The sequence below is a fragment of the Schistocerca americana genome, chromosome 3 (assembly GCF_021461395.2).
Source record: "Schistocerca americana isolate TAMUIC-IGC-003095 chromosome 3, iqSchAmer2.1, whole genome shotgun sequence".
In the NCBI taxonomy this organism is placed as follows: Eukaryota; Metazoa; Arthropoda; class Insecta; order Orthoptera; family Acrididae; genus Schistocerca; species Schistocerca americana.
Genome location: NC_060121.1, coordinates 222,582,926 through 222,605,488, shown reverse-complemented (window position 1 = coordinate 222,605,488; position 22,563 = coordinate 222,582,926). Strand labels below are relative to the sequence as shown.

Below are 22,563 nucleotides of genomic sequence, written 5' to 3'. Positions count from 1 at the left end.
ATGTCCGACAGGTGGCGCTGAACAGCGAAACGTCAGTGACTGCGCATGACAGTCGTGATACAAAATCGCATCATCCCCAGCCTGGCTGATAAGCATCTGCTGGAACGTACCATGTTTATGCAGGATGGCGCTCCACCCCATATTGTTAGACGCATGAAAGATCTCTTGCGCGCGTCGTTTGGTGATGATCGTGTGCTCAGCCGCCACTTTCGTCATGCTTGACCTCCCAGGTCCCCAGACCTCAGTCCGTGCGATTATTGGCTTTGGGGTTACCTGAAGTCGTAAGTGTATCGTGATCGACCGACGTCTCTAGGGATGCTGAAAGACAACATCCGACGCCAATGCCTCACCATAACTCCGGACGTGCTTTACAGTGCTGTTCACAATGTTATTCCTCGACTACAGCTATTGTTGAGGAACCATGGTGGACATATTGAGCATTTCCTGTAAATAACATTGCTTTGTCTTACTTTGTTATGCTAATTATTGCTATTTTGATCAGATGAAGCGCCATCTGTCGGACATTTTTTGAACGTTTGTATTTTTTGTTTGTAATAAAACCCCATGTTATTCCAAGCATGTGTGTCAATTTGTACCTCTCTATCTACATTATTCCTTGAGTTATTCAGTTTTCAAATTTATAATGACTTTTTGATCACCCGGTACATAATCGTACTTTGGCTTACACCATGGCTGGAGCTGGTTCGTCTCAAAATTCTGCATAAATCGGTCCTTCAAATCTGGTGTACGTACAGTCCGCCGCCTACCTGCAAGTTCGTGTCTGAAAGGATCCATGATCACACAAATGCTCAAGAAGAACTGAAATTTTTGTGTGATGAGGTTGGTCTCTGTGAGGGAACATGTTTTGGTAATGAAGTGCTGCCACCCCGCCGTTTCTATCTGTTGGCCGTACACAAACACAATCTCGGCTTGTTCCCGACCGACATTGGACCACTCTGCAGCTTACAGTACGCTGCGTCAGTCACACAGCGTGCAACATACAGCGAACACATGGCAACTGGTCAGAGGAATCGTCATTGGTCAGCGCCTTCTAGCGCGTCAACGACGCTCTGCGGGCAGTGCGGCACTATGTTTTGAAATTTCTTCAAACTGTTGCATCCTTGAGCCCCCGGTTTGCGATGTACGTCTAGCGGTTACAGAGGTCAAGGATAACACTTTATTAATTATAGTACAAAGTAATATCTCCAGTTACAGTTACATTTTCAGCTAGTACACCAAGTCCTTTCATCCATACATGAATTTTTTCATCATTACTAACTTTTCCACAGGAACGGGTACACAGTGTAAATGGCATATTCATAATTCATAGGGTCTTTATGCCTCCCTTTCCAGCCAGTAATCCGTTCCTGCAGTTGGTCGGTTTTGTTAATGTTCACCCAGCGATGTGTCTTTTCTTCATCACAAATAACACAATTATATTATTAGATTTATCCATGTTATATGGATATTGTTTGAGGTCTGCGAGTGTATTATAACATTATGTGCAATAATTTTATACTGCTGCAGTCACTTTTTACTAATATTTTATTAGCACAATGCATTTCGGCAGCATGCTGCCGTCATCAGTGGCATTAAACAGTTACTTATACATCATTTGATCAGCAAAATAGCAAACATTCTCAGACCACACGACATTAACATTGCCTTTACAACACCCGACAAACAGCAACACACACTAAGACACAATATACACACGCAGACTGATAAACACTCACAATCAGGCATCTATAAAATAGTACGTAATACCTGCAGGTCCCTTTATATAGGCCAAACTGGGAAAGACTTTCAAACAAGATATAATGACCACATAAATGATTCCACACTAACAATTGCACTGGATCAGCAATAGCCACCCACATAATAGACACAGGCCACCCATAATCATCAACTTCATATATTACATAAAATGGATAAGGGACAGCCGCGCGGGATTAGCCGAGCTGTCTCAGGCGCTGAAATCATGAACTGTGCGGCTGATCCCAGCGGAGGTTCGAGTCCTCCCTCGGGTATGGGTGCGTGCGTTTGTCCTTAGGATAATTTAGGTTAAGTAGTGTGTAAGCTTAGTGACTTATGACCTCAGCAGTTAAGTCCCATAAGATTTCCCACACATTTGAACATTTGATAAGGGACACCAAATCCACTTATAAGAAGAACTGAAAATCTTCATTCATGCCACGGCACATGGAGATGAATTATTAAATGATAAGCTTGAAAGTAATAATGTTAACTTCCTCAAAAACTTCTCCAACATTAAATGTTTATTTCATTGACAGAATAGTTTTTATTAAGTATCCATGTAACATTATCGATATTGCCAATACATCTAGCTAAATATTTTCATCTTCACCAGAGGTATATATTACTGACTTGAAATTGTAAGTAGGTTAGCTTAGATTTTACGACTCTTTTGAAAGTTGTAAACATTCTTTGAAATTATAGGTAGTTTATCTTAGAATTTAAACACTCTTTGGAATGTTGTAAACAGACGTTTGTGGAAAAAAATGGTTCAAATGGCTCTGAGCACTATGGGACTTAACTGCTGAGATCATCAGTCCCCTAGAACTTAGAACTACTTAAACCTAACTAACCTAAGGACATCACACACATCCATGCCCAAGGCAAGATTCGAACCTGCCACCGCAGCGGTCGCGTGGTTCCAAACTGTAGCGCCTAGAACCTCTCGGCCACCCCAAGTTTGTGGAAATGCTAAGTTGTGATTTACCTGTTGTTGTGCTCTGTGTGCCAGAATACGAAGTCGCCAACATAAATGTAAGTAAACGTATTAATATATATTACCTAATCATGACAATCACATAATATAAAGATTGTAACAGATTCATCCTTCCACACAGGTCTATTTTTCGATTCTTAACCCCACTGGAACACACAGGTAATGTACATAAACTGTCAGCTAATGTATAAGTGACTGTATAATGCACCCGATGATGGCAGCGTGCTGCCGAAATGCATTGCGCTAAAAAAATATTAGTAAAAAGTGACTGCAGCAGTATAACATTATTCCACATACATTTATGGTCAGCTTGTTAAGCATGCTCCAAGCCACCATTGTACTGATACACAACGAGCACACAAGTTACCATCAGGTTATTTTAGTAACAGATCAATACCTATTACAGCAGTATGAGATTATTCCACACGTCACATTTAAGGTGAGATTGCTAGACATGCTCCAAACCACCATTGTATTGATACACAAAGAGCACACAGGTTGCCTTTAGATTGTTTTACTAGCAGTATAAAGTTATTCCACACATCACATCGATGGTCCGGTTATTACATATGATCCAAACCTCCAAGATATCCAGTACAACTTTGACAGAGGCCCATATGAAGTGCGCCCGAACAAATCTGGCTGCGAGTACTGTCGCGGTATGGAAATGGCGCTCGAGAGAGCGGTGGTGCGGTGGAGACGGGCAGACCGCTTACCCTCTGCCCTGTCCCAGAACCGTTGGCGCTCGTTTGCGAGAGGGCGCAGGGTTCGCGAACACGTCGGCGACCCCGGCAGCGCAACAAAAGCCGACAACGGCGCCGCTTTTTGTTCTCCGGCCGCCTGTAATTACCCATCAAAATTAAAGGTAATAACGCACTCGGGGAAAGGTAAAAACCACAGGTCTCCCGAGCCCCCCGCCCTACCCTGCCTCTCCCGGCGGCCTCACGCAGTTAACAATTACGTCAGCAACACAAGTGTGGCGCCCGCTCCGCTAAGTATCGGAGCTTTAATTACAATGTAATCACGGCGGCCGGTCGTCTGGCTGGCTGCTCCGTGAGAAAGCACCCGGCGCCACAGCCGCGGCCACCGCCGTAATCAGCCTCGTTTGTCTGCGCCCGCAAGTCGCGCCCGGCCGATGTCTCCACAGCCTCGCCTCGCCCGACATAATCCGCTTTCACTTCTTCCTCTCGTCTGCCACGATACTCACCTTCTACACTACTGGCCATTAAAATTGCTACACCAAGAAGAAATGCAGATGATAAACGGATTTTTATTGGAGAAATATATTATACTAAAACTGGCATGTGATTACATTTTCACGCAATTTGGATGCATAGATCCTGAGAAATCAGTACCCAGAACAACCACCTCTGGCCGTAATAACGGCCTTGATACGCCGGGGCATTGAGTCAAACAGAGTTTGGATGGCATGTATAGGTACAGCTGCCCATGCAGCTTCAACACGATACCACAGTTCATCAAGAGTAGTGACTGGCGTATTGTGACGAGCCAATTGCTCGGCCACCATTGACCAGACGTTTTCAGTTGGTGAGAGATCTGGAGAAAGTGCTGGCCAGGGCAGTAGTCGAACATTTTCTGTATCCATAAAGGCCCGTACAGGACCTGCAACCTGCGGTCGTGCATTATCCTGCTGAAATGTAGGATTTCGCAGGAATCGAATGAAGGGTAGAGCCACGGGTCGTAACAGATCTGAAATGTAACGTCCATTGTTCAAAGTGCCGTCAATGCGAACAAGAGGTGACCGAGACGTGTAACCAATGGCACCCCACACCATCACGCCGGTGATACGCCAGTATGGCGATGACGAGTACACGCTTCCAATGTGTGTTCACCGCGATGTCGCCAAACACGGATGCAACCATCATGATGCTGTAAACAGAACCTGGATTCATCCGAAAAAATGTCGTTTTGTCATTCGTGCACCCAGGTTCGTCGTTGAGTACACCATCGCAGGTGCTCCTGTCTGTGATGCAGCGTCAAGGGTAACCGCAGCCATGGTCTCCTATCTGATAGTCCATGCTGCTGCAAACGTCGTCGAACTGTTCGTGCAAATGGTTGTTGTCTTGCAAACGTCCCCATCTGTTGACTCAGGGATCGAGACGTGGCTGCACGATCCGTTACAGCCATGCGGATAAGATGCCCGTCATCTGGAGTGCTAGTGATACGAGGCCGTTGGGATCCAGCACGGCGTTCCGTATTACCCTCCTGAGCCCACCGATTCCATATTCTGCTAACAGTCATTGGATCTCGACCAACGCGAGCAGCAATGTCGCGACACGATAAACCGCAATCGCGATACGCTACAATCCGACCTTTACCAAAGTGGGAAACGTGATGGTACGCATTTCTCCTCCTTACACGAGGCATCACAACAACGTTTCACCAGGCAACGGCGGTCAACTGCTGTTTGTGTACGAGAAATCGGTTGGAAACTTTCCTCGTGTCGGCACGTTGTAAGTGTCGCCACCGGCGCCAATCTTGTGTGAATGCTCTGAAAAGCTAACTGTTTGCATGTCACAGCATCTTCTTCCTGTCGGTTAAATTTCGCGTCTGTAGCGCGTCATCTTCCTTGTGTCGCAATTTTAATGGCCAGTACTATATAAAATGTTTCATGAGGACCGATAAATATTCCAGCAGGCAGTTTATGGCCAATTTCAGAAAATACTTGTGAAGAATTCCATCAGAGCACTAAGGGGCCTGGTTCGCGAACGCAATGGGAAATCTTGAAAAATTTGTCAGTTTTCTGAATAGCGTAGCACAAAGAATAAGAGTAGTAAGCTCGTGTAATGCTTACCATCTTGTAACAAATCTTTTGGGAACAATTTGATACATGAACCATATCGTTTGGTCTCAAACTTTTTTGTGAGTTGTATTTTGTGCTAGAAGTGAAATAAAACTGTGTTATCATAAATCGATACCAACCTCAGGGGCGTCTCACAGGTGGCAACGGAAATGCACAGTTCCGACGCCGATAGCTGCCGCGCCAGGTACCCGGCGGATCCAACGACGCGCACCCGCCACGCCACGCCTTCAGCAGTTGCGACTAAAAAGAGCGCCCTCTGCTGACACGATTTGGGATGGCCGGCGTCGCGGTCGCAGTCTTTGACAGTCTTCACTCCTAGTTAGCCTTCGACAGCTCGCGGGAGCCTCACACTGCACGACGCTCTTTAGTTTGTTTCTTATAATAGCTGGACTTTACTGCTCTTTGTTCTTTTGTAAAGTTTCTTCACAGCGTTTGGAGAAAGCTACAAGTTAAGTAACGCTTTTGTTTACTCTATTTACAAGTTCGGTAATCATTTCTGCTCCTGCCCAGCTTCCCTACGAAGCAGTACACAACAAAAGTATGTTAACTATTTATGTACAGCATAGATACACATATCTCGAAATAAAAGCAAAGTAAAAGCTTGATTTTGTTTTGTAAGTTTTCCGTTGTTATGTTCAAAGCAGATTTTCAAAAAGATGTTGCTTTTATAAATTACGGTTCAAAAACTTTCTAATAACGGTTATCAAAAGATTATATAATTAACTCATAGTTTTTCTTTAATAAGGCCTTTAATTTTCAAATGTAGGTAGTAAGAATAGTCTCCTTTTCAGTAAAGTATGTTTTCCGATAGTATACAGATTTTCAACCCTTTATCTTTAATAATTTTTAACCATTGTGTACCAGAACATAAAAAAGTGAACTACTGGTAAATTCAAGGTAAAGATAAAGCTTGTTTCTCTAACGACTCTTCATAACAAACATTTTTGATTACTTACCGATGATATAAAACGTCTGACAGAGAACGAAATAAAATTTGGACAAACTGAGAATATTTCTTCTTGGTAACATCTGTTCCGTAGTAGAACTGCTATTACTGTAATCTTTAAAGAGGGGTGGGTAGTAATTATTAACTCACATGCGTACATCATTTTGCAAAAAAAAAAAAAAAAAAAAAAAAAAAAAAAAAAAAAAGAAAAAAAAAAAGAAAAAAAAAATTGCAGAAATGAAAAAGTTAGAAATATTCACGATGTAACCATATATACAAATTAAACTGCAATGAGAATGTAAAATGACTTGTTCCACATTGTTACAATCTACTTTACAAAACGATTCTCGGAACGTGAAAGTAACTAACTAACTAACACGGAGGCTTATCAGCAATCATTCTTTCTGCGACGGAAACAAGAAAAGAGGGAGGATACAGTGGTACACAAAGTACCCCCGCCACAAACCGTAAGGTGGCTTGTGGAGTATGGATATAGATGTAGATGTACGGTGTTTATAATCTGCATACTGGCAGGTTCAAACCGTGGTGCGACCTCTACCAGGAGAACTTCAGTGGAAAATATTGTCGTCGTTGTGGTCTTCAGTCCAAACACTGATTTAATAGAGCTCTCCACACTAGTCTGCCTTGTGCAGAAATCTTCATCTGCCAGTAACTATTGCAACCCTCATCCATTTTAACCTGCTTACTGCACTCATTCCTTGATCCTCTACAATTTTTATTCTCCCCCCCCCCCCCCCCCCCATCCACACATACAAACACATTTCCTCTCCACTACCACACTGACGACGTCCTGATGCCTTAAGACATGCCCTATCAACAAAACCCCTCTCTTTGTCTGATTATGCCATAAGTTTCTTTCTTCCTCAGTACGAATCATTACTTCTTAGATACCTGGTCTACCCATCGAATCTTCAGGACTCCTCTGTAGCACCACATTTCAAAAGTTTGCATCCTCTTTTTGTTTGAACTGTTTGTTGTCCACATTTCTCTTCATGCAAGGCTACACTCCAGACAAATACCGTCAGAAAAGACTTCTAACACTTGAATTTGTATTAGACACTAGCTGCAGTGCCTGGCATTCACCGGGATGCCTAATATCTGCCACACAGAGTGATTGGCCCTGTGCCTTGTTGATAGTCATAGTGAATGCAATTGCTTTAAATCGAAGAGCGTATCTGAATCACTGAGTGTCAAAGGGACGCAACGAATGAATACGCCTTCACCCACAGAATTCGAAAAAATCAGGTTTTAGGCTTTCGATTCTGATTTTTGCCAATATAAACCAATTACAAGCCAAAGTTTATATATTGTGTATATTTAAAAATGTATAACAAAGCTCCCAAAAAGTTCATAAGGGAATCGTCTAGAAATTTAAAGTAAGCAGGCGAAGAACTTCTAACGGTTTTTGGTAACAAAAGAGTGCAAAATTTTAGTCTAGTCGGTATAAAATTATATTTGTACGAATTACAAACAAACTAGCGGTCTCTCTTCTTTATATAAGAAATTCCTCTCTTCTTAGAAACGCCACTTTTACTGTTAGCAGTCTGTATTTTCTATTCTCTCTGTTTGGCCCATCATCAGTTCACTGTCCAAACAGCAAAACTGATCGACTACTTTTGGTGCTTCATTTCAATCTAAATCTATCCGCATCACTTTTGTTTGAGTTTTGTTGATATTTACCTTACAACCTCTTTTCAAGACACTACCTGTTGTGTTCAACTGAACTTCCAAGTCCTTTGCCGTCTCTGACAGAATTATAATGTCACTGGTAAATTTCAAAGTGTTCATTTCTTTCCCACGACTACGTTAAATATTAGGGCTGTGTTACAACGCAGCTCAAAGTGTTCAAACAGTTAAGTCACAATTCGGGAAATCTCGGATTCTGTTTGATCTTTTGATAGGCCTGCGGTCTATTGACTTTTGTTGATACTATTACAACGACTCGTGCTAGTTTTTGTAATGGACTATGAATTTTAATAACGAAAATAATTTTGAAACACGGTCTGAAGTATCCTGAATGGGGCAGATCATGCGCAACAACGGCAACTAATAACTGAATAAAAGATGACAATCACCATTCTGTTCAGTTCAGGAACTTTCAGTCGTCCCACGACCTAGTGAGGCCTGGTGGTACTATCTCCAAGATGGATCTCACCACTGTAATTTATTCTGGCTATAAAAATTGCAGTCGCTTCATTACGATATATTCCGTTTGTTCTGCATTTAGTTGTTGATTAATTGTCTTGATTGTTTCGTCTGAATGTTGCCCTCTTGTTTCCAAACTGATTAAAATGTAGTAAAGTTATTGTAACATGTGAACAGGGACTACATTGTTCATTTGCAACCTACTTGGTGAATCATTACCGCTTCTCATGAACAAATAAAATATTATAGTAGGTTCAGTCAAGTAGTATATTCTGGAGGACAATATTTTCGTCCTTGTCTGTTACCATTACTTAAAAATTAACATAAATATTTAGCTTATATATCCATACATCTGCATATATCCCAGTACTATAAGAGAGCTCGTGTTGTAACTTTGTTCAAACACAATAGGACTTCGTGCAGTGGTAGGATACTGCAGTGCGACAACATTTTCATCTTTGTCTTGTGACGCCTTTCTTTCTTTCGCTTACGCCATAGTCACGCAGCGATCGCAGGGTCGGCGTGGTTATAACGGATTTGGCAATGTTAGTCTTAGGGATGGCCAGATGCCCTTCCTACCGCCACCCCGAACCCTCCAGGACAGAATCACTGTACCCCAACTGTCTGTGTCTAGTGTAAATCGGGAAATAGTGCGGACGTGTTTCAAATGTCTGCAACGCGTGTAACTCAGGCGGAACGCGGGGACCAGCCCGGTATTCACCTAGCGGGATGTGGAAAACCGCTTAAAAACCACATACAGGCTGGCTAGCACACCAGCCCTCGTCGTTAATCCGCCGGTGGATTCGACCCGGGGCCGGCGCGCCTACCCAAGTCCAGGAAGCAGCGCATTAGCGCTCTCAGCTACCCCGACGGGTGTCTTGTGCTGCCTCTAATAGTGGTAAAAGTAATTACAGTAACATACACTTATCAAAGAATATTTATCACAAGTAGTGTATTGAAACTTTAGATTTCTCGATGACATATAAAGATTCCATGAACTGCTATATAAAGGAGAGGCGCCATGTTATCTTCGTCTTATTGCTTGACTCTTAGATCTTGTTGCTTAGTTCTTGTCTTCCGCTCGTGGAGCTGTATGCCATTCGATGTATAGAGGCTTGCTGCCTCTTCGTGTAAGTTAAATTACCGACAAATAATAATTATCAGAGTTGCTTTTTAAAAAATTATACTTGCTGTGAAACGGAAACCTTTTCCATTCCGCCGGCAAGGGTGGCCGAGTGGTTCTAGGCGCTACAGTCTGGAACCGCGTGACCGCTACGGTCGCAGGTTCGAATCCTGCCTCGGGCATGGGTGTGTGTGATGTCCTTAGGTTAGTTAGGTTTAAGTAGTTCTAAGTTCTAGGGGACTGAAGACCTCAGGGGTTAAGTCCCATAGTGCTCAGAGACATTTGAACGATTTTTTTCCCACACCTTGCCATTTACGTAAATGTGGGCAATGCTTTGTACGGGTGGAAGCTAGTGTGGTATTTTAATTTAATTTCCGAAAATGGCTTAAAGTTAGTTTTTTTTTATTTCTCGCGCTCTACATTCTGAACAACCTGCATTTGCAAGTTATTTACGAAGTCTGATTTTCAGTTAACAGAGCACTGTTATCTTTGGTTCTTGAAAATTTATCTTTACGTAAAGCGACACTAGCAGAAGCTTGCATTAACTTTGCCTTGAGTCTGACGAAGTAATATTTCAGAATTAAAAGAGTTTCCGATTTATTTCGTGTCAGAAATAAAATATTTAATATCCATAACGCAGACAAATTTTCGTAGCAATAAAATATATCTATGATCTCAGAATAATAATTCCTAACATCAGAATGTAGCAAGAGAGGTTCATTATAATAGAACGTATTTATTCCTGCCTTGCCACTATTTCTTTAGGGAGAGACTTTCTCAAGTTCCCGTGATAAATTCATGTAGAGTCTACTTTCGTCTGTTACCTTTAACAAAGAAATCTGCATAAATGTTTAGCCTATACAGGCTAGCATCATACTTCGAAAGTATGATGCTAGCTGAAAAGTTTGTGGGACAACCAAATTGACCTTCATATCTCTGAAGCGACCCCACCTAGCAACAAAAAACCAACGTCATATTATGGCCCCCGTTGTCCCACGCAACATTTGTCTCACAAACTTTTCAGCTCCTTTCATACTTTCAGAGTTATTCTAGGTGGCAATAGTGACTCACCCTGTATAGGCTAAACATTTATGCTGATTTTTTTTGTTAAAGGTAACAGACGTAAGTAGACTCTACATGAACTTATCACGGGCACTTGAGAAAGCGTCTCCCTAAGCAAATAGTGGAAAGGCAAGAATAAATACGTTTGTAAGTAGGTTGTTTAGGTTTTTATGTTGGTAACTCCACGTAGCGCTCTGTATGAAAATCACTGACCGTGCTGTGGTATGCAGTCTGTGGCTGGTTGGCATTGTTGTAATATTCGGTATTGTAGTGTTGGGCAGTTGGATGAGAACAGCGCGTAGCGTTGCGCAGTTGGAGGTGAGCCGCCAGCAGTGGTGGATGTGGGGAGACAGATGGCAGAATTTTGAGAGCGGACGATCTGGATGTGTGTCCGTCAGAAAGAGTAAATTTGTAATAATGGATATCATGAGCTGATATATATATATATATATATATATATATATATATATATATATATGATGACTTTTGAATATTATTAAGGTAAATACATTGTTTGTTCTCTATCAAAATCTTTTATTTAGCTGGCAGTATTGGCGCTCGCTGTGTTGCAGTAGTTTGAGTAACAAAGATTTTTGTGAGGTAAGTGATTCATGAAAGGTATAGGTTATTGTTAGTCAGGGCCATTCTTTTGTAGGGATTATTGAAAGTCATATTGCGTTGCGTTAAAAATATTGTGTGTCAGTTTAGTGAATTTCTGATTACGTTCAGTTTTGCTCAGCTGTTCGAAAATCAAATAACGTAGAGGTTTTCCAGCACTGTCATTTATAAAAATTTTCTAAGGGGATGTTTCATAAGTATGTTTTGTGGGTGCCAGCTGTGTGAGTCATTGCCTACTGTCTCTTTGTTGGCGCGCGTCGTTATTGGGATTGGGAGACCTAACTTCTATAAATTCACCTTGCCGAGAGGGCCCTGCCCTGTTTTAATCCCGCCAGTTCTGATGAAATTCAGGTCTGTCGTTATGTCGGTAGTTTCCATAGTTTCTTTTTTGTCGGTCATGTGGTGCAGAATTTCTCCCGGAATCGTAACTGCGTGGTGGACCGTTGCGTCCGAAGTCATTCTGTTTCCCTTGATAATAATTATTTTTACTAAGATGGTATCTGTTCTTTCGGACATGTCTGAAAGAATAGATACCATCTTAGTAAATATATAGTTCAAGCTCACCGGCCACTTAACCATCTTCTTCTTCTGTGCGAATGCACAAACAGTGCTCGAACACTTACGAGAATCGGCAACGAGCCGCGAGTAATGATTATAATGGGTGGGGACACTACGAATGTAGTGCGGGACAATACGTTGGGAATGTGGGTTTTTCGGAAGGCGTGCCAGAGATAAATCCCTGCAGTCGCGCTATTCTGTGTCCTCGGTGGCTCAGATGGATGTCGGCACGGTAGCTCAGCGTGTTCGGTCAGAGGGTTTAGCTACCCTCTGTAACAAAAAAACTGAGTGAACGAATCAACGATCAACCTGAACAGGCGTCATCGGACGTCCGCCACGAACAAATTCAACGAACAATCTAGAACAAAAATAAAAAAAAAAAAGAAATGGATAAAGCGTCTGCTATGTAAGCAGGAGATGTCGAGTTCGAGTCCCGGTCGGGGCACACATTTCCATTTGTCCCCGTTGATGTATGTCAACGCCTGTAAGCAGCTAAGGGTGTTGGTTTCATTGTAAATAATTATTTTGGTTCCCACATTGTCTGTTTCTCTGATTGTCTCTGTCATAGTGGAGAGGTGATCTTTCCCTGTGATTATTATTACTCTGCCAGTGGTTGTCATATGTGTGGTATCTGTTTTGGTCACGATTTGCGTCGTAAGAATAGCCTTGTCGTGTCCAGTTGTTGTTTCTGTCGTCACGGAATTGTGACGGATGTAACCTGTAATGATTGTTTTCCTGTTTTCGCATCCTGCGACTGTCTGTGTCAATTTCTAATTCTTGTAAGAGTCCCTGAAAATCTTCAATTCGTATTGCAAATTTCTTCAAACACAGTAATTGTTTGTACAGTGGTATGATCCTCCATTGTTCACGAAATTGTGAAATTGTAAGCGAGCCATAGCTCATTTTTATGGCTAGTCCGTAGTTCCTTCCGCATCCCTCGCACTGAAGCTGCGGTGTATCGGTGCGCCAGAGCCTGCCGGACCAGAGAGAGACGGGCGAGACGGAGGCGTGTCCGTGCGTGCGCGCCGCGTCGCCAGGGGCAGCCGGGCCTTTCTCACGGCCATGCTAACTGAATCTCGCGGGATAATTGCGCACGCATCTGGCCGGGCCGTTCTACCTGCGGTAATTAGCGACCCAGCGCAGGTACGGCCGGCCAATGACACTGCACACCGCTGCCTGTCCGCACCCAGCCACCCCACTTCACCGCTATGCAGGCCACCAGCTCGGCATCTTCCTAAGTCTGCGGCACAGCATCAAGCAAAATGCGACGCTTCTGCCGGTACTGACAGAATAAGAGCGTATGGACTATCAGACCAATTGTGTGATTGGATTGAAGAGTTCCTAGATAACAGAACGCAGCGTGTCTTTCTCAATGGAGAGAAAACATCCGAAGTAAGAGTGATTTTAGGTGTCCCGCAGGGGAGTATCGTAGGACCGTTGCTATTCACAGTATACATAAATGACCTTGTGGATAACATTGGAAGTTCACTGAGGCTTTTTGTGGATGATGCTGTAGTATATCGAGAGGTTGTAACAATGGACAATTGTACTGAAATGCAGGAGGATCTGCAACGAATTGACGCATGGTGCAGGGAATGGCAATTGAATCCCAATGTAAAGAAGTGTAATGTGCTGCGAATACATAGAAAGAAAGATCCCTTATCATTTAGCTACAATATAGCAGGTCAGCAACTGGAAGCAGTTAATTCCATAAATTATCTGAGAGTAGGCATTAGGAGTTATTTAAAATGCAATGACCACATAAAATTAATCGTCGGTAAAGCAGATGCCAGACTGAGATTCATTGTAAGAATCCTAAGGAAATGCAATCCGAAAACAAAGGAAGTAGGTTACAGTACACTAGTTCGCCCACTGCTTGAACATTGCTCACCAGTGTGGGATCCGTACCAGATAGAATTGATAGAAGAGATAGAGAAGATCCAATGGAGAGCAGCGCGCTTCGTTACAGGATCATTTAGTAATCGCGAAAGCGTTACGGAGATGATAGATAAACTCCAGTGGAAGACTCTGCAGGAGAGACGCTCAGTAGCTCGGTAAGGGCTTTTGTTGAAGTTTCGAGAACACACCTTCACCGAGGAGTCAAGCAGTATATTGCTCCCTCCTACGTATATCTCGCGAAGAGACCATGAGGATAAAATCAGAGAGATTAGAGCCCACACATAGGCATCCCGACAATCTTTTTTCCACGAACAACACGAGACTGGGCTAGAAGGGAGAACCGATAGAGGTACTCAAAGTACCCTCCGCCACACACCGTCAGGTGGCTTGCGGAGTATGGATGTAAATGTAGATGTAGAGTGCAATTAGCTAATTACAACTGCTCCTCGACTGTACTTCACAATCTGCCACATCAACCTGTAATCACTACATACATAGAGCAATAAAAACATCTTACAGGAACAAGACACAAAAAATAAAACGAATCAAGTTTTATATACTAATGGCGTTGCTCCCACTATCTATGGAAGTGAGTCGTGGGTCATCTACTAACGATAATAAAGATCCAGAAAGCTGAAACGAGATTTCTTAGGGCTGTGGAAGACTGTACGACTGTAACTAGAGTAGGAAACAGCGACATTAGACACGAATTAAACAAGTTTAAGAAACAGAATTGGAGACAACAGAAGGAGATGGAGTGTGCGACGTTGGATTGAAAGCTGGGTTCACCATTTTGAGACTTCGAAAATAAAATAGCATAAATGGAAGGAAGAAATGAAAGAGGAAGCCGTCTGGTAGAATTTTGTACAGAGCATAACTTCATAGCTAACACTTGGTTCAAGAATCATAAAATAAGATTGTATACATGGAAGAATCCTGGAGATACTAAAAGGTATCAGATAGATTATATAATGGTAAGACAGAGATATAGGAACCAGGTTTTAAATTGTAAGACATTTCCAGGGGCAGATGTGGACTCTGACCACAATCTATTGCCAATGAACTGTAGATTAAAACTGAAGAAACTGCAAAAAGGTGGGAATTTAAGGAGATGGGACATGGATAAACTGACTAAACCAGAGGTTGTACAGAGTTTCAGGGAGACCATAAGGGAACAATTGACAGGAATGGGGCAAAGAAATACAGTAGAAGAAGAATGGGTAGCTATGAGGGATGAAGTAGTGAAGGCAGCAGAGGATCAAGTAGGTAAAAAGACGATGGCTAGTAGAAATCCTTGGGTAACAGAACAAATATTGAATTTAATTGATGAAAGGAGAAAATATAAAAATGCAGTAAATGAAGCAGGCAAAAAGGAATACAAACGTCTCAAAAATGAGATCGACAGAAAGTGCAAAATGGCTAAGCAGGGATGGCTAGAGGACAAATGTAAGGATGTAGAGGCTTATCTCACTAGGGGTAAGATAGATACTGCCTACAGGAAAATTAAAGAGACCTTTGGAGAAAAGAGAACCACTTGTATGAATATCAAGAGCTCAGATGGAAACCCAGTTCTAAGCAAAGAAGGGAAAGCAGAAAGGTGGAAGGAGTATATAATAGAAGGTCTATACAAGGGCGATGTACTTGACGACAATGTTATGGAAATGGAAGAGGATGTAGATGAAGATGAAATGGGAGATACGATACTGCATGAAGATTTTGACAGAGCACTGAAAGACCTGAGTCGACACAAGACCCCGGGAGTAGACAACATTCCATTAGAACTATTGACGGCCTTGGGAGAGCCAGTCCTGACAAAACTCTACCATCTGCTGAGCAAGATGTATGAGACAGGCAAAATACCGTCAGACTTCAAGAAGAATATAATAATTCCAATCCCAAAGAAAGCAGGCGTTCACAGATGTGAAAATTACCGAACTATCAGTTTAATAAGTCACAGCTGCAAAACACTAACGCGAATTCTTTACAGACGAATGGAAAAACTGGTAGAAGCGGACCTCGGGGAAGATCAGTTTTGATTGCGTAGAAATGTTGGAACACGTGAGGCAATACTGACCCTACGACTTATCTTAGAAGAAAGAACAAGGAAAGGCAAACCTACGTTTCTAGCATTTGTAGACTTAGAGAAAGCTTTTGACAATGTTGACTGGAATACTCTCTTTCAAATTCTAAAGGTGGCAGGGGTAAAATACAGGGAGCGAAAGGCTATTTACAATTTGTACAGAAACCAGATGGCAGTTATAGAGTCGAGGGGCATGAAAGGGAAGCGGTGGTTGGGGAGGGAGTGAGACAGGGTTGTAGCCTCTCCCCGATGTTATTCAATCTGTATATTGAGCAAGCAGTGAAGGAAACAAAAGAAAAATTTGGAGTAGGTATTAAAATCCAGGGAGAAGAAATAAAAGCTTTGAGGTTCACCGATGACATTTTAATTCTGTCAGAGACGGTAAAGGACTTGGAAGAGCAGTTGAACGGAATGGACAGTGTCTTGAAAGGAGGGTATAAGATGAACATCAACAAATGCAAAACGAGGTTAATGGAATGTAGTCGAATTAAGTCGGGTGATGCTGAGGGAATTAGATTAGGAAATGAGACACTTAAAGTAGTAAAGGAGTTTTGCATTTGGGGAGCAAAATAACTGATGATGGTTGAAGTAGAGAGGATATAAAATGTAGACTGGCAATGGCAAGAAAAGCGTTTCTGAAGAAGAGAAATTTGTTAACATCGAATATAGATTTAAGTGTCAGGAAGTCGTTTCTGAAAGTATTTGTATGGAGTGTAGCCATGTATGGAAGTGAAACATGGACGATAAATAGTTTGGACAAGAAGAGAATAGAAGCTTTCGAAATGTGGTGCTACAGATGAATGTTGAAGATTAGATGGGTAGATCACGTAACTAATGAGGAGGTATTCAATAGGATTGGGGAGAAGAGAAGTTTGTTGCACAACTTGACTAGAAGAAGAGATCGGTTGGTAGGACATGTTCTGAGGCATCAAGGGATCACAAATTTAGCATTGGAGGGCAGCGTGGAGGGTAAAAATCGTAGAGGGAGACCAAGAGATAGATACACTAAGCAGATTCAGAAGGATGTAGGTTGCAGTAGGTACTGGGAGATGAAGGAGCTTGCACAGGATTGAGTAGCATGGAGAGCTGCATCAAACCAGTCTCAGGACTGAAGACCACAACAACAACAACAAATGGAAGGCCGCCACAAAGGATCACCAACGCCAAAAATGTTCAAGACTATTCCATCAGCTGGAAAGATCATGCTCACAGTGTTCTGGCACGTTCAAAGTGTCGTGCATTTGGAAACCATTCCTAAGGCTACCGGCATGAATTCAGCAAGGTACTGCGAGACCTTCAGAAAACTGAAAGAACGAATTCGAAGAGTGCGTCCCACGTAGAGCACCCTCTCCTTCAGTATGACAACGCTCACAAGGAAAAACTGTTCACGTTTATAAATTATAAATATTGGTGCTTAGCTCGTTCTATGATGTCTTCGTTGTCTTTTTCAGGGTACGACTGTTCCCACAGGCTTTGTCAGTTCGAAGAAATTACCTACGAAGTTTAATTTGTATTATCAAGGCATCTCCTGCTCTTAAGTGATAAGCGTTCCCTTAGATTTTGTCTTCTGGATTTTTTCATTGTAAACCAGCAAACTACACTACTGGCCATTAGAATTGCTACAGACGCAAAATAGTCGACAGAAAGAAGATGCTGTGATATGCAAATGATTAGCTTTTCAGAGCATTCACACAAGGCTGGCGCCGGTGGCGACACCTACAACGTGCTGATATGAGGACAGTTTCCAACCGATTTCTCATACACAAACAACAGTTGACCGGCGTTGCCTGGTGAAACGTTGTTGTGATACCTCGTGTAAGGAGGAGAAATGCGTACCATCACGTTTCCGACTTTGATAACGGTCGGATTGTAGCCTATCGCGATTGCGGTTTGTCGTAGCGCGACATTACTGCTCGCGTTGCTCGAGATCCAATGACTGTTAGAAGTATATGGAATCGGTGGGTTCAGGAGGGTAATACGGAACGCCGTGCTGGATCCCAACGGCTTCGTTTCACTAGCAGTCGAGATGCCAGGCATCTCATCCGCATGGCTGTAACGGATCGTGCAGCCACGTCTCGATCTCTGAGTCAACAGATGGGGACGTTTGCAAGACAACAACCATCTGCACGAACAGTGCGACGACGTTTGCAGCCGCATGGACTATCAGCTCGGAGACCATGGCTGCGGTTACCCTTGTCGCTGCGATGGTGTACTCCACGACGAAGCTGGGTGCACGAATGGCAAAACGTCATTTTTTCGGATGAATCCAGGTTCTGTTTACAGCATCATAATGGTTGCATCCGTGTTTGGCGACAGCGCGGTGAACGCACATTGGAAGCGTGTATTCGTCATCGCCATACTGGCGTATCACCCGGCGTGATAGTGTGGGGTGCCATTGGTTACACGTCTCGGTCACGTCTCGTTGGCATTGACGGCACTTTGAACAGTGGACATTACACTTCAGATGTGTTACGACCCGTGGCTCTACCCTTCATTCGATCCGTGCGAAACAATACATTTCAGCAGGATAATGCACGACCGCATGTTGCAGGTCCTGTAAGGGCCTTTATGGATACAGAAAATTTTCTACTGCGGGCCTGGCCAGCGCATTCTCCAGATATGTCACCAATTGAAAACGTCTGGTCAATGGTGGCGGAGCAACTGGCTCGTCACAATACGCCAGTCACTACTCGTGATGAACTGTGGTATCGTGTTGAAGCTGCATAGGCAGCTGTACCTGCACACGCCATCCAAGCTCTGTTTGACTCAATGCTCAGGTGTATGAAGGCCGTTATTACGGCCAGAGGTGGTTGTTCTGGGTACTGATTTCTCAGGATCTATGCACCCAAATTGCGTGAAAATGTAATCACATGTCAGTTCTAGTATAATGTATTTGTCCAATGAATACCCGTTTGTCATCTGCATTTCTTCTTGGTGTAGCAATTTTAATGGCCAGTAGTGTACTTCACAATGATAATCCACCTTTCACAGAAATACAACTGTCTACAACTGCAGAAACAGGTGTCTCTCGTACAACAGTCCAAACGTATCTGTCTATTAAAACCGACTCTGCAGGCCTCAGTGATTCAACATCTCTTTCCGCCAAGCGCGAGGTAGCATAACAGAGACACTACAATTGTAAACAAAGAGTCAAAGCATTTACTTAGCTGGCGTAAAAGTATTTAAATTTACTTTAAACGAGTTTTTAGGTAAATATTACAAAATCTAGTGAATATATTTGTAACCTCCCCCTCACTTATCGACCTTAATGACAGTGAAAAATTAAACCGCGTGTACCTAATGGAACTTTGGTAAAAGCAATCGTCACCGAAGTTAATCTATCGGTAAAGAGGGAGTAAAGATTACATCTAAATGAAAGGAAAAATGCAAATGAAATTGGTGGAAATTAATTTTGAAAAAGGGTAAAGTTAATAAAGAAAGTAAATGTGCGGTCGTTACGTTAACAATTATCTGGCGTTAGTTAGATAATTGAGATTTGGGGAAAATTACGGTTGCCAGTCCTATGGACAACTACTATAATGACTGAAAAAGAAAGGTTAATGCACATATAATTAGCACTAAAAGCGTGGCAACTGAAGGTTGACGCGTGTTGTGTGAAAACTGAATGTTTGTCTGAAGTGATAAATTTCGCTACACTCTGACTTAATTTAGCAAAAGAATTAATAAAGCCGGAAAACTGAAAGTTAATTTATTGACTGAAATTAATAGTGAACTTTGTTTCCGAAGCACTACGAAATTAAATAAAATAAGGTTAGTCTTGGGCTACCTCAACAATCATCTCAAAAGCAACTTGAATCTACGCAATTTAGCAATTTAGTAATAAGAGATTTAACTTAGTACGTGAATTAAATGATTCTGAACAATTAAGAATAGTAAAATTTAGTACGTACCAAGCTGAGCTGCAGTCACAGGTAAGCTAAAATATGGTAACAAAACTCGCACTCTTAATTTGTGCTCGTATAATCTAAATACAGTTTTGTTTGGTTATTGTTATGAATACTTTAACTGAACTTTGAAATTAAAGTAGTGAAATGGAATGATATTACTTTAACGCTGGCGTTTGAATTTCAACGACACTCGGGTTCATTTCGGAAAAGGAAGGCTCCCTGCTTGCTAATGCAATTGGGACACTGAGCAACAGAGGTTCATGCTAAGTTGATGTATTTTAGTGATGCAAATGGAACAGTTTGAAAAGCTGAGGTCTGCCGTACAGTTTTAAAACTTTACGTGGTTTCAGTCTTCCTTGTTGGTTGACTGAAGGTTTGAAGTCGTTGATCGAGGAGGTGGCGAAAGTCACTTATTGTCGGCCGTCGCTGTTGCAGAAGCTGGATGTTGGCGCGCCGTCTTCTCGACACGGTCACCAGGTGAAACGGGCTCTTGATGTGTGCCAGCTAATATGTCTCGTCCGCGACACCGTGTCAGAAACTATCATAGCAAGTCGAGCGCAATTACCTGCTGCCAAACCCCGAAAGCGCGGCATCTCGCGGGAGCCGGCCGAAGTGGCCGAGCGGTTCTAGGCGCTTCAGTCTGGAACCGCGCGACCGCTACGGTCGGAGGTTCGAATCCTGCCTCGGTCATGGATTTGTGTTATGTTCTTAGGTTTCAGTGGTTCTAAGTTCTAGGGGACTGATGACCTCAGATGTTAAGTCCCAAAGTGCTCAGAGCCATTTTGAACTCTCAGGAGCGTCACTCAACATACCTGCTCCACCGACCTACTCCTGCCAGAGTCTGCTCTGCCCGCGCTCCACGCGGCAGAGTTAACGCTACTCAAGATCCTAAACACTTTGGTTCACCACACGACCTATCGTTGTAATCGTTCGATAGCATAGTTTTCCCTAGGCCAGACCCAGCTTAAAAATACAAATAATATTTACAAAACAAACCAATTATACATCGACATAAATGCATAAGTATATATATACAAATTGTAAAATAATTGCAACGTATAAAGACACAGAAATGTCATATCTTCAGGTAACAAAATAAGGAAAAAAAACTATAGTACTGTTGTTTACATTGTTCCGCGTAGTCAGCGCGTACACAACTTTCCCACTAGAGCGCGCCCCGCTAAGCACAACAGCGCAGGCGCAGTGCTCGTCTGTCTCCGCACTACGAGATGGCGCTGTCTTAGAGACGGACCAAATCCTGCTTCCGCCGATCCGCGTATTAATATGTCACGCAGCCAATGAGATTGCTGCTAACGTAGAACGTTTTCTACTCGCGGATCACACTCGCGCAGTGATACCTGAACGCGCGAGGTATTATATCGAGTGTACAGACCTCCGATTAGTCAGTCTGCTTCAGTCTGCCTTAGTCTGTACCAGTATATAGTCAAGTTTCAGTCTGCGCCTAATAAGATTACGTTATTCCTGTACATAGCCATGTAGATAAATGTATAGACACTTTGTCAAGTATCAGAGGTATATGTGAGAATAAGATTAACGTACCAAGACCAACGGAACTTCAGATTGTCAATTGTAAACAGAATCCAGAATCAAGTTACGTAATGTCTATGCTTTTTATTATTTTAGTAAATGTGTGTGAAAATTAATCAAGTTCTGTTTAAAGCTGGTCACCGTCAATCTGCTACTCTAAGGGTGCAAGTGGCATTTCTATCGTCTGACCTAACGGCAGAAGATAAACACGCCACGATAAGACCACGAGACATATTGCTGACACTCGCCTACTTCGTTAGAGCGACAAGTCAAATAAGCTGATGGTGTGTGTACCGAAGGTCTTACAGTACGCACACCACAAGTACAATAGATGGAGATAGGATATGCATTTCCGGCGTTACAAATTTTACTGTACAACGTAATAAAATAAGCACACGCAAATTTACGTTAATTTACAGAAAAATTTTTGAATTCATGTCAAACGAAAGCAGTAGTTCACAAAATATATGATTTACGTAGATATCGACTTACAGGAAGATTTTTTTTTTTCTAATAAAGGATGAGATCGATAGCTACCGGTATCGAAGGCTTCCAAATACGCATTAGGCTTTATTACACCACACAGTGCAATTATTTTTTATGGTGCCTACAGACAGTTTGATCTCTTTCAGCACTCTTTTCGATCATTTGTCCTTACTATAAAGATGCAGGGCTTATTCTTGCAGTCTCGGACACGAAAAACGATCTTAATTTTGCGAAGAGAGTCCAGAGTGCCGGCGGCGCCGGTCGGCCACGCTTCCCCGCGGGCCGCTAACTAAGGCCGGCGGCCGCTTGCTTTCAATTAGTCACATCGCTGCCCCGCCCCGGCGGGTCGTGCCGGCCGGCAAGAAGCGCGGAATGCGTCGCGAATGGCGCCGCCGCTGCCGCCGCTTCGCCGTCGCAGCGCGGCCGCCGTCGTGACGCGCCGGCCCGCGTCTTTTTGTGCGCCTCATCTTCCCCGCCCGCGGCGTTGATTAAAATATCACAAAAACGCCACCATTTACAACAAAGGCCTGCCGTTTAATACAATAACCTTTTTTGGGGCCTGTCGCCGGATCACGTGCCGCGGCCGGCCCCCG

General features: G+C 42.9%; 1 pseudogene; it reads left to right on the top strand.

Annotated features, from left to right (window-relative positions):
* Nucleotides 1–22,259, top strand: part of LOC124605984 — a 68,916-nt pseudogene extending 46,657 nt beyond the window's left edge.
* The last annotated feature ends 304 nt before the right edge of the window (nucleotides 22,260–22,563 follow it).